The 12,497-nt window shown below is 35.1% G+C and overlaps 1 pseudogene; it reads right to left on the bottom strand.

Moving 5' to 3' along the window:
* Window positions 1-159: 159 nt before the first annotated feature.
* On the bottom strand, window positions 160-11,119 carry LOC120145483 (annotated as a pseudogene).
* Between the last annotated feature and the right edge of the window lie 1,378 nt (window positions 11,120-12,497).

Raw genomic sequence — 12,497 nt, 5'->3', positions numbered from 1 at the left:
AATGAAAAGGGAAGACACCAACGCTTCCTTCTGTTCGGTTGTATCTTCCTTTTCAATTAAAGAAGAAAGTGAAAAAGAAAGAAGGAAAGTAAAAGATTCTAGGATACAATAATATCATATCAATTTATGTCATGCATTACCGTTATACGTGATTCGTATTTAAACTATGCCCCATCCAATCCAATCATAGATTTTAATGTTTTTATCACAACATCCGGTGTTGGGGCAGGGGACGATAAAAAGTCTAGAAGGTTGTTGAATAACGTGGAGATAGCGAATGGGGAGGGCATTAGCTGGGGTTGGCATCATACGCCACAGAATCTTTTCCTTGGATTCACCATCTCCCACTCAAACCTTTTCACAACGTTATGCACGAATGTGAGATAGCGAGGCGTGCGTATTCTTTGCCTGGACACGTTCGAGGCCCCCTCCGAACGGAACAAACGCAAATGCTGGCAACTTGTTTCCTTCATCGTATCTGGGGATCGAATTTCTGCGGTTCTGGGAAGTATTCCGGGTTCTTGTTTGTTGTGCTCACTGTCCAATATATCTGCAACACACACACACACACGATGTTAAAAGTTTTAGCCTTAGAGATTTTAAAAAAAAAAACTTGGAATATACATACCTTCCAACCTTTGGGAACAGTGTAACCTGCATAAGTAAAATCAGAGAGGGGACTCTGAATGTTCCTTGAAGCGCAGGCGTCAGTCTCATCACTTCGCATATCACATTCCACGAATACTTCATTTCTGAATGTCATCCCATTCAAGAGCTTCCCTGCTTTTTTCCCACTTTCCACTTCTAATTGTTCTGCATTCAGGGACGGGGTTAGAACTAGATAGGGAGAAGATTAAATCGTTATGCCTAATTATAACATCCTAGTGTGATTACCTGCTAGAATTTTGGCATAAATATCAGGCCTTTCGCCAACATATTTCATGAAGAAAGTCATGGCAGTAGCCACGGTACTGTATCCGGCAACCAGCAATCCCATAATCTTATCGGCGATCTCAGTCTCCGCCATGAATTTTCCGGCCTCATCGGTGGTCACGATCATATGACAAAGTACGTCTTGCATGGCGGCTCCCGCCACCATGGAAGCTTTCTTCTCCTTTATAACTTCTTTAAGCTCCCGCCGGATCGCCTTCGCCGCCTTGTTCGCTTTGTAAAAACCGGTCCCCGGGAAATCCAAAGGCAGCGAATGCATCCCCACGGTTATGTTGTCGAAGTGGTTAACGAGCCGAGAGATACGCTCGGGTTCATCGATGCCCAGGAAGAAACGACACGCGAGTGTTAACGTTAACGTCTTCGAAAGCGTAAAGGCCTCGACTTGGTCTCTGTTTTCCCAGTATTTATTCATTTGCTGCTGCGTTATGGCGTCCATTTTGTCCAAATACCTCACGAGCGCTTCGTGTTTCAAGAATCCCGGCAGTTTCTGTTCGTTGGAGAACAAGAACTTGTGTCCTTCAGGACCGCATATGACGGCAGTTTCTTCACCCATAATCTTTGTTTTGAAAATATGTGGAGAATATTTTCTCATCCGAGAAAGCATGAAATTTTCCGGGTTCCCAAACATGAACTCGAGAGTTTCACCCATGATCCACCATCCAAAGCTCCCTGGTGGAAGCCCTTTGGCGCTACTTGATCTGGGTTCGGTTCTGAGTGCAAAGGTGGCAACGAGAATAACAGGAAGTACGAGAAGAAAATAGGTACAACGAGAGAACAAGAGAAGACAACTCCATCTCCATTTCCATGGCAATGTTTAGCTTACAAGTTGTATTCTGAGAAGGGTGGAAATTATAAAGCATCATTAATTGTTAAATAACAACTTTGGTCCTCAAATGATCTATAAATTTTTACAAGGGAGGGGGAGTGAATTGTTAATAGTTCAAATTTAAAGGTGGGTGTGGGTTTGAAACTCAACCAAGCTTGGTTATTGGGTTGTACATTTCCACTAAAGCAACCTTTTTCCCCTAGAGTGCTTTGTCCTTTTTTTTTTACCTTTAGGTTCCCAAGGCTTCTACCTTGATTAATTCAGACCGACCTAGGTCGCACTTCTGATTTTGGTGAGTGAATCTCCAGTGGGGATTTTCTGCATATATAAGGACTCGAACTTGAAACTTGTTTAAATGATCTATAAATTTTTACAAGGGAGGGGGAGTGAATTGTTAATAGTTCAAATTTAAAGGCGGGTGTGGTTTTGAAACTCAACCAAGCTTGGTTATTGGGTTGTACATTTCCACTAAAGCAACCTTTTTCCCCTAGAGTGCTTTGTCCTTTTTTTACCTTTAGGTTCCCAAGGCTTCTGCCTTAATTAATCCAGACCGACCTAGGTCGCACTTCTAGCTTTGGTGAGTGAATCTCCAGTGGGGATTTTCTGCATATAGAAGGACTCGAACTTGAAACTTGTTTAAATGAATATCAAACTTCTTACCACTTGAACTAACCCAGTTGATAATAGAGTGATTTGCCTTTTAATTTGGAGGACAGATTAGGTAAAGTTTAATACAAGTCAACTCTAAATTTGGCTTATTAGCTCACACACTTTCAGTAATTCTCCACTAAACACTACAAAGTTTACCTCAAATTGAGCTTGACCTAAAAAGATGAAAGCAATATTAAATTTTAATTATTTGAATTCCAATCAGCTTTAATTAGACTGTAATTACTAAACAAAAATGATTGGATTTGCTTAGAGATTCGATGCTTGAATTCGTCGTATTTGTATATTCTCTCCTTATTTAGTAAGATTTAATTCATGATACATATAGAACATGTCCAAATTTATACTTCTATATATTACGGTTACAACTTCCATTCGTTTTTCTTATGGTTTACTTGTTTAACAAGTGTTCTTCTTTTTTATGTTGGAACCGTGGGTTGGCATTTTGGTGGTGAAAAAGTGGCCAAGAACTCTACAAAGAGCTAGGTCAAGAAAAAGTTGATTCTTGGGTAAGTTAGAGAGGTTTTTGTGTATCTAGGAGCTAAGGTAACGCACTATAACTCTTCCTTACTACTTGTAGTACATAACATTTAGCATAACTTGATTGTATAGGGATGGTGAAGCATGTGGGGGTTGGGTGCTTAATTTTATGTCATATACATTTTTTATGATGGATGGGTGTAAAAATGATGTATGATGGCCCATAATAACCTTTATAAGCTCCAGTTACCAACTTAAACCTCAAGACAAGTGTTTGGGGTTAGTTTAGGGGTGTTTTCCAAGCAAAACATTGTGATTCTGGCCAACAATATCGACACTGGATGAACTGGTATCAATATTGTTCATATCCTATGTGAAAAATGAGATTTCTAGGTCTTGGTATCGATACTGGTTGAACTTGTATCTATATCAGTCCTTTGGTATCGATACCCTTTGGTATCGATACCGAGGATTGTAGTATCGATACTTATAGCTCGGTATGGACATCGGATGGTTGGTATCGATACCATTGGTATACGTACCGGATAAACTGGTATCCATACCAGAGGATTGATATCTATACTAGATAAGTTGGTATCTATACCGATTGAACTGGTATACATACTAAAGACTGTTTATCCATACCAGAGGCTTGGTATCAATACCTAAAGTGATTTAGTAACTTTAAGAGGTCAAATAAACTCAAGAGTTAGGATTTTAATATCTTTTGAGATCAAACATCTAGCTCGAGTGTGTGAGGTTACTAAAATGCCCTTAGGGGTTAAAATTATTAAATTGTCCCTATGGGTTTCAATGAAGGAAATAGTCTATACGATTAATAGATTGGGTTGCATATTGGTTAAATAATCATATGAGATGTTTAGCTCTATAACCAGATAATGGTCAAGAATACTCAATAAGAACATCGTAAATTAATAATATCAGAGTTTTTGGATAGGTAGTATCGATACTCTATCATAGAGTATGGATATTGTTCGTTAAGTATGATACCAAAGGGTGAGGTGTCGATACCAAAGGGTGAGGTGTCGATACCATCGTTAAGTCACAAATTCTAGTATCCATATTTAGTATCGGAACCTAAGATGTATTGATACTACAAGGCTTTATCAGATCTCAGAACGCATATTTGGTATCAATTACTAGAGTGAATATCAATATTGAAGTGCCAGTATCGATACTGAAGGGTTTAATATTGGTACCATCGTACTGAATTAGGTAAGAAACCCAACTTTAGCTTAAAGGCTCAATAAGGGGTGTTGTACCACCAAAAACTCCTCTAATGAACTTACAAGTGAGAACAATGAATGAATACAATAAAAAGCTTGAGAACTTCATGTAGTAAGACGTTATAAAACTTAATCACTTGGTTAGATACTCGGGAAACAGTAGGTACACCTGAGTTACTTATTCTTGACGATAGCGTACAAGTTGTCATTCTATGTCAAGATGAATTGAAGGAAACATGATGAGAGTGACTAGAGTGTTGCCACTAAATAATAACCCGAGTCGAACGCCATGCTAGCAGATAATACATTAAGTGAATAGTAATAACATTATTTTTCATAAAAATCATAAAACGGCCTTCAATGTTAAATGACCAAAACATATCTATTTAATAAACTAATATATTTAAAAGACTAATAAACCCTTTTATAACATTCTATAGGAGAGAACGTGTGAGATAGTAGCAGGTGAGGGGATGACCTCACTTAGTTATGTTGAGTTATGATATCGAGTAGTCGAACTACCTTATTTGCCCTTGTGAAGCATTGATTGATATATGTGGTCTATGACCATCCTTGTATGCATGTGTGTACACGATGATCATCTTGTTTGTTATAATATCCAGATATATAGCTCACTAAGTGTGCAAAACACTTAGTTGCTAACTGGGCATAGATGTCCCAAGACTCGACGAAGTAAATTAGTCGAGTGTACATCTCTAAGATGTAGCAAAACCCTCCGACCACACCATGATGTCTACCTCAGCTTGTGTGTTGATGATTGTGTGTTGCATATGATAATGTATAATATCATGCTATTATGGTTAGAACCAGTACATGTACACTTATGCCAAGGCTCTTAGCATTAGACTAAGGGAAGCATGAGACTCAAACCATTATGACAGTAGAGGTACCTTGAATATATGGTTTAGTAGCTTGATGGCATAGTAATATTAGTTATCAAAGTGTACTTGTTAGCATGCTTATTTTATGAATGCATGTAGTATAGTAGAGGTATTATGTGACATGGGGCTTGCAAGCTCAGCGTTTGGAATGTATTTTTGTTCGTAGGTTTTAGATTTCGTAAAGTGTGTTAGGATAGTGATATCAGCGGAGGAATCTCAGTGGAATACTAGAGTATAATGATATCGGTTTAGTGGGCATGTAGAGGTCATGGTTTGAAATGGGTAAACTTGTAACATTTCAATTTTTATTTATTTATCGAGTTTCTAAATTAGGGCCCCACTTTCATAAATGATTATGTTTTCATACTTTATGTAAATGTTTTTTTAAGTGAGTATGTTATCAGAGATAAAAAAAATGGTTAGTCACTTTGGTGATTCTGTGTGACACTCAAATCCATGGGATTTGGGTGTTACATTTAGTGGTATCAGAATCAGAGTTTAGTCGGTTCTAGGTTAATCTGGTCGAGTCCTACATACCTTCAAAAGTTACAAAGTTTACTCACAGACTGAAACTCTGATGTCGTTCGTCTATCGTTGATTGGTAAGTTAATATGTTAACCTTGTCTAATAAATGTGTAACAAAGATAAACCTATAAGAAAATTTTGAGAGGACTAAATTGTGAATGAGAACTCTAGTGAGTTTGTCATATCATGTGCAAAAATATGTCAGGAAAGATTCGAGTTGGGAGCATAGTCTCTCATCGTATATATAGCTAAGAAAGTACTTTATGAATCTATGGATAAAGGTACTTAGATATAAGTGTATAAAATGTTATCATAAGACTAGAAAATGAAGTTTTGTTCCTCAACAATATATATGTGTGAAAAGGTGATCTCATCAGAGAGATGAGTGATTTATTAGAATAAGATTCGATTAGACTATCATTTTTTAATCAACTTTGTAGACGTAAGTGAGATTAAGTTTCTCCCTTGAACATGTTTTGATTATCAGAGTGCACAGTGAAAGCTACGCTTGTTAATATTGCTATTAGAAGTCACAATTTTCTTAAGATTTCATTTATGTGAATCATAGTCAGCTGACTAAGCATTGTGGGGAAAAATATGTATGTTATTCCCTTAAGTCAATGACCCGCAATGAATCGTTTTCATAAAACCCGTATGTACTTAAGAATGATCTTCCACTCAATTTTTACATATTATAGGTTCTCAAGTTTGTCTTGGGGGACGATCTTTGTAATAGGTGTCTCCACAAACTTTGTGAGTTTGAAGCTTTATTATGATTTTACCATTCTGATTTTCGATCTTATCAATGTCGTTATTAAGTGTTTGATCTAAGTATGGAACCATCAAATAGATAATTTCCTTAATGAAATAAGTATAAGCCTTCTCAATTTTGATAGTTTTCTACTAGTGATCTTTAAGCACTATTCATATGCATACAAACAGATCTTTTTCTTGCTTTGATAAGAGAATGTCTTTCCATCCTTACTAAATGAATATCTGACGTTCGTAATAATATTCCTCAGTTGAATGTCCTATGGAGGTAATTGGTCATATTAATTTTAAAACAATCATGTCCAACTCTAAGAAAAGTCATTCGTGTGATAATCTATATGTTTATTAATAGAAAATTCTCTACTTTGAGATTATGTTAGCTCATATTGTTGAAGAAAAAAATAAACTCGTGAGTTTGAATTTTCGTAAATTATACACAATGAATTTTCTCATAACTCGTTGAATTCACTCAGATTCAAGTTTACTTGGCGTTGATGAATCCCTTATCATGAATTCTAAAATGATATTCCCTATTCATCTCTCTACAGAGTCTGAGGGTCAAGCTAGACCTTAAAGTATGTATCTTATTCCATAAAGAGCCTAGGAGGCAAAACTCATGTTTGTGAGTTCAAATTTCATTCTCAGTAGTTGATGAATGCTTTAAACACTTCATTGACTTTCTTTTAGCTTAAGTTTTAGACACTATATTACGTTTAGATGAATCAGTCAATTGAAATTTCCAGCAATCGTTTTGAGTTAGTGAAAAAAAAATAAAATATATTTGTAAGCTTCATGTCAATTCCAAACTAAACTTTGTGTAATTCGAGTATGGGAAGACCCCCCGACCATATTGGTGTCTACACTGTTGTTATAAATTTCGTTCAACCTATGTTGATATCACATTCAATTGTGTCATCTTTATTTCCTCTAAGATGTCTGTTCTCTAGCCATAGTATCGTGGAACATGTTTGATGAGTGTTCATAAATCAGAGATTTCGTTTGTCTCAATTTGATAAATTTTGACCAGAATCTTGAATCTCTAATGCATTCGTAATTTCGTGGTGTATGAGAAATTTTATTAACATTAGATAACTCTTCCACCATATTTCTTTAGTGATTCGCTAAAATATCCTAAAATATTTTTCTTGAGCACATATCCCTAGTAAGATTTCTCAATTTTTTCGAAAATCTTGTTGTAAAAATAAATCGGTCAATTATTCGTGGAGAGTGAGGTTTATGCGGAGATCTAGTCGACTAAGAATATGTGAGTTCGTTATGGTCGAATATCTCGTACTCCTCCAAGGGTGCTTTGATTCTTAGTAATGAGTTTTGATTGTGAAGGGATGCATTTACTAAAGGTCTTTTGAAGGATTTGAGGATTCATAAGTGTTGTGAAGCTCGGATGTTTATACTAGCGGTTTCATTGAGGAAATTTTGGCGATGAAATTTTCTTTTTAGGAGGGGAGAGTTTTAACACTCCAAATATCAGTCTAGTAGTTTTGTGTTGACCCAATAATCTATTTAATAGATTTATTATAACATGAGGGTCAATTGGTTCGAATTCGAGTTTAATCGGATAAAAAATTAGCCTTGTAGAGGATAAAAAGGGGATTTTTAATCTTAGAGACATTATAGGAGGATCTAGAGTGTAATTTTACCATTGAAGAAAATCATGGCTGATTTGGGGAGATTTCTAGTTGATTTGGTGAGCTTGGACATACCACTTTTCTCTTTCTCTTCTCCAAAAACTTCTCATTATTCCTTTCATCCTTTCTTTTCATTCTTTATTCTTTCAAGCTAGAGAAATAAAAAAAGCTTGCACCTATCTTCATCTCCTTCTTTGATCTAAAATTTAGAGGTAAGATCCTTAATCTAGAGTTCTTCAGCTTCATGAAAAGCTCACCATCTCCATTTATGGTATTCTTGAGCTTTCATAAAATTTAGGTAGATTGAGCTCCAAAGGCTTCCTCTCTTGATTTCCATTTTTTCTTATGGTTTAGTTGTTTTTAACAACTAGTATTTTTCCTTTTCATGTTGGAATGTGGGTTGGTTTTGGTGGTGAAAAAATGGTCCAAGAAGCCCCCAAAGAGCTAGTTCAAGAAAATGTTGATTCTTGGGTAAGCTAAAGAGGTTTTTGTGTAGCTAGGAGCTAAGGTAACACACTATAACTCTTTTTTAGTACTTGTAGTGCATAACATTTAGCATAGATGATTGTATGGGGTGGTGAAGCATGTGGAGGTTGGGTGCTTGATTTGATGTTATAGATATTTTTTATGATAGATGGGGGTAAAAATAATGTATGATGACCCCTAATAACCTTCATAAGCTTTAATAACCAACTTAGACCCTAAGACAAGTGTTTAGGATTTTTTTTAGTGAAACAATGTGATTCTGGCCAACAGTATCGATACTAGCTGAACTGATATCAATATTGTTCATATCCTAGGTGAAAATGGGATTTTCAAGTCTTGGTATTGATATTGGATGAATTGGTAACGATATTGGTCCCTTGGTATCTATATTGAGGATTGTATTATTGATATTGATAGCTCGATATCGATACCAGATAGTTGATATTGATACCATTGGTATCTGTACCAAATAAAATGGTATCCATACCGAAGGACTGGTATCCATACCGAAAATTAGATATCCATACCGAAGCCTTGGTATCAATACCCAAAGTGATTTAATAACTTCAAGAGGTTAAATAGACTTAAGAGTGAAGATTTTAATAGCGTTTGTGATCAAGCATCTGGATCGAGTGTGGGAGGTTACTAAAATGCCCTTATGGGATAAAATTACCAAATTACCCTTATAGGTCTTTATGAAGGAAATAGCCTATATGAGTAATAGTTTTGGTTTCATATTGGCTAAATAATAATATGAGGCGTTTAGCTCTATAACGAGATTATAGTCATGAAAACTCGGTAATAACATTATAAATTAATAATGTTTTTTGGATAGGTATTATCGATACTATATCATAGAGTATCGGTACTATTTATCGGGTATCAATACCAAATGGTGAGGTATTTATACAATCATTGAGTTACAAATTCCAGCATCCAAATTTAGTATCAGTACCCAAGATGGTATAGATACCCTAACAGAGAAGTATTGATACTCTAAGTAGGGGTATCGATACGGAAATGCCTCCTCAGATCTCATAATATAAATTTGATATCGGTACCTAGGGTGAGTATCGATACTAAATGGTTGATATTGATACTAGAGGGCTTAGTATCGATTCTATCATATTGAATTGGTTAAGAAACCCAACTTTAGCTTAAAGGCTCGGGAAGGGGTCTAGGACCACCAAAATTCCTCTAATCAACTTACAAGTGAGAACAACGAATGAATACAATAAAAGATTGAGAACATTATGTACTAAGATGTTAAAAACTTATGTCTTTGGTTAGATACTCAGGAAACAACATGGACACCCGAATTACTTATGCTTGAAAATAGCATACAAGTTATCCCTCCTATTCGAAGGTGAATTGAGGGAAAGCATGATGAGAGTGATTGGAGTGTTGCCGCTAAATATCGAAACCAAGTCGAATGTCAGGCTAGCAGATAATACATCAAGTGAATAGTAGTAAAAATATTTTTCATAAAATCATAAAACACCCTTCAATGTTAAATGACCATAACATAGTTGTTTAATAAACTAATATATATAAAAGACTAATAATCCCTTTTATAACGTTCTAAAGGAGAGAACGGGCGAGATAGTAGCAGGTGAGGGAATAACCTCACCTAGTTATGTTGAGTTATGATAGCGAGTAGTTGAACTACCTTATTTGCCCTTGTATAACATTGATTGATATATGTGGCCTATGGCCACCCTTGTATGCTTGAGTGTACACGATGATCGTCTTGTTTGTTAGAATATCCGGATATATAGCTCAGTAAGTGTGCAAGGCACTTCAATTGCTAAATGGGCGTAGATGCCCCAAGACTCGACGGAGTAAGTTAGCCAGGTGTATGTTTTCGATGTAGAAATTATGGATTTCACCTAAGGTAGACTAGAGGGGTGTGCCTTTTGTAATACCCTAATTTTGCACGGGTTAACAATCCTGGCAGAACATTGTCCTCAACACATGCCAATAGCATTACATCAAGTCAATAGCCCATGGTTCCCCTTTGTATCTCCAATATACGTTGTATCAGTTACAAGCTCATCTCCCCAACATCAATCAATATTCCAGAAGATGAAGCGTTTGAGAATTTGTCTTTTCCCATTCGTGCAAACCGTTCCACCAAGCTGTATTGGCAGAAGTAAATGAGGGGTAATATATCAGCAACAATAAAACAACGAAAAAAGGGAGAGCATTCATAAAAAACATTTTGGAGAGAATAAAAAAAGGCATCAGAAAATCTAGAGAAAAAATCCTCAGTCTTTTTTTCCATCAACAAAGAGCATTATAACGAAGAGCAGAGAAAAAAAAGAGAGGATCCTTATTTTTCTTCCGAACTCAGCAACCAAAGAAACCCAAAAATGAAACAAAGAGGAGAGGAAGAGAAAGACACTCCCTTTAGCTTTAGAGGAACCTATGCATGTCAGAGTAAAGGGATTCAAATCGTCGCCTGTAGATCTACGCCAATATAGTCTCCATTCTAGCATACGAGCCTCGGATCTACACTTAGGAGGGTAGGTAAGAGCTCATTTTTTAACTAATTTTCTTTAACCCTTTGTCACCGACAAGCGGTGGTCGATCGCCTTTGCTTTTCTTCTGCTCCATAGCCGACGAGGGATAAGAGAGAAATTTGAGGAGTTATTTCTCATTTTTTTTATAAAAAAAACAAAAAAAATGGATTTCAAAGTCAAACAGAGGCCTCGTACTTCTTTGAAAATTTAGGGGTAAATTATTGTTAGAGCCCCTTCACTCTTATCGTGTTTTTCCATAGTGGTCACGTTAATTTTGGTTAATTTGTGTGCAAGTCATTAATATTATTTCCTTTTTGATGATTTATTTATACTGTCAGTTTGGTCTCCTATAATCTTTGTATTAAATTTAAAAACGGCTAGATATTAAAAAAGAGCAGCTATACTGTTTATTGGTCTTGATCATTCTTGGCATTTAACTTTCACGTGTATGTTGCCTAATATTTTGTACATATGAGTTCAAATTATGTATTCACATTCATGTTGTATGTAAATACGTGCTGTATAATGGTGGCTTCCTGTATCTTATATACATGTGCGTATTGTATAACCTGTATATATATATATGCGTATATACGTGTTGGTCATATAAATGGTGGCATATAAATGGGTATTTCGCATCTCATGAACACATGCATAATGAATAATTATATATGTCATGCATGATTTAAGCTCCATACTTTCTAACTCACACGTTGCTCATGATATTATATATTTATATATATGTACGTATTATATAAGTATTTTTATTTATTTATTTTAAGGGTAGTTCATATATTATGTGTTCTTGTCTTTAAATTATAATTCTAATGCGTATTAAATCACATGAATATATTTGGTTGCTGACACATGGAGTAAATTGCATGAATCTTTTAATTTCAAAGATAGGTTATCCCCGTGAGCATAATTTGATTCGATCCAAATAATTTGACTAAGGGTAATACTCTTTTAATTTAAAATTGTTTTAAGTGGTTTGTCTTAACTCATTAGAGAGTCGTTTTCGACAATTTTGAATTAATAATGTATCTCAATAGTGAAACCTAATAAAAATGATTCATTGTTTTAAAATTTGGGAACAAAGAAGATGAAATATTCGATTATTTAAATTTTTCAAGAAAATGTTGTTTGAAATTATGTAAGATCTTGTCTCGATATTTTTAAATAATCGAATATTTGTTATCTTTCTAAAAAGGCTTTGTAATTTTAATTTAATATGTTTTGGTGCATCTGAATATTATAATGAAATTTTTAATATTACTTTATTTCAATTGGAGTAAGAATTAATTATCACAAGTTATAAGAAATTTATTTCTTCTCGATATGAAATAATTTAATTTTATTATATTTCATTGTAAAATTCATTTTTTTATTGTTTAATGGGATCAAAAATCAAATTAAATTCGAATTTGTAAATTTCATTGCAAAGACATTAATTAATCGACCAGGTACCGATT

This window comes from Hibiscus syriacus, unplaced genomic scaffold (assembly GCF_006381635.1).
Source record: "Hibiscus syriacus cultivar Baekdansim isolate YM2019G1 unplaced genomic scaffold, ASM638163v2 tig00002377_pilon, whole genome shotgun sequence".
Taxonomy (NCBI): Eukaryota; Viridiplantae; Streptophyta; class Magnoliopsida; order Malvales; family Malvaceae; genus Hibiscus; species Hibiscus syriacus.
Note: the sequence above shows the minus strand (reverse complement) of the source record. Positions and strands in the feature narration are given on the sequence as shown.